At 23.2% G+C, this 771-nt stretch overlaps 1 protein-coding gene across 1 annotated transcript in view; it reads left to right on the plus strand.

Moving 5' to 3' along the window:
- LOC110263721 overlaps positions 1-771 on the plus strand; it is a 3,649-nt gene that overhangs the window by 1,476 nt on the left and 1,402 nt on the right. The window lies entirely within an intron of this gene.

Below are 771 nucleotides of genomic sequence, written 5' to 3' on the forward strand. Positions count from 1 at the left end.
TTTGTTCTATTTCTTTTTTTATTTTATTTTATAATTTTTTTAGGGAAGGGTAATTTGGTAATAAAATTTTTTTTGGTAAAAAGGACGATTTTAAAATAAATTGAAATCTTTGGAACCATTTTATAGCGAAAAAAGGCTGGGGACGAAATAAATTTTTGTCTTCTACGTTAAGGACCAAAATCGTACTTAACTCTTAACGTAATTACATTGTTCATTCGCCTTTGATTATATATTGTTAGTAATTGTTTCTAGTATTCATTTGTAGTATGGATTTATTCAATAAAAATTAGTTTTTATTAGATTATTATAGGATTGTGAAAAATGAGCTCAGAAAATGTTCAACATAATTATGAAGAAAGTATAGATAAGTTTCTATGAAAATTTCTATCAAAGAAAAATAAGATTGAAGATGGTAAAAATCTTGAATTTTAATGTAAATTTTGTAAAATTTTATTTATTGATTTTTATACTAGAGTAAAAGTACATTTATTAAAGATTTCAGTAAAATGAATAAAATTTTATTCAAAAATTATATCATGAAAGCTTGAAGAATTTAAGAAACTTGATAGAAAAAGTACATTATTGGATGAAAGTAAAAGAGTCTAATTCAATTCTTCTTTCACCTTTATCTAATGCAAGTGAACCTGATTTAAGAAAAAGAAGTGCTACTGGACCTTTAGTGAATGATTTTAATATGAATGCAAGGGAGACTCTAAATTTATATATTGCTAGAATATTTTTTTTTATTTGCATTACTTTTCTATCTAACCA

The sequence above is a fragment of the Arachis ipaensis genome, chromosome B06 (assembly GCF_000816755.2).
Source record: "Arachis ipaensis cultivar K30076 chromosome B06, Araip1.1, whole genome shotgun sequence".
In the NCBI taxonomy this organism is placed as follows: domain Eukaryota; kingdom Viridiplantae; phylum Streptophyta; class Magnoliopsida; order Fabales; family Fabaceae; genus Arachis; species Arachis ipaensis.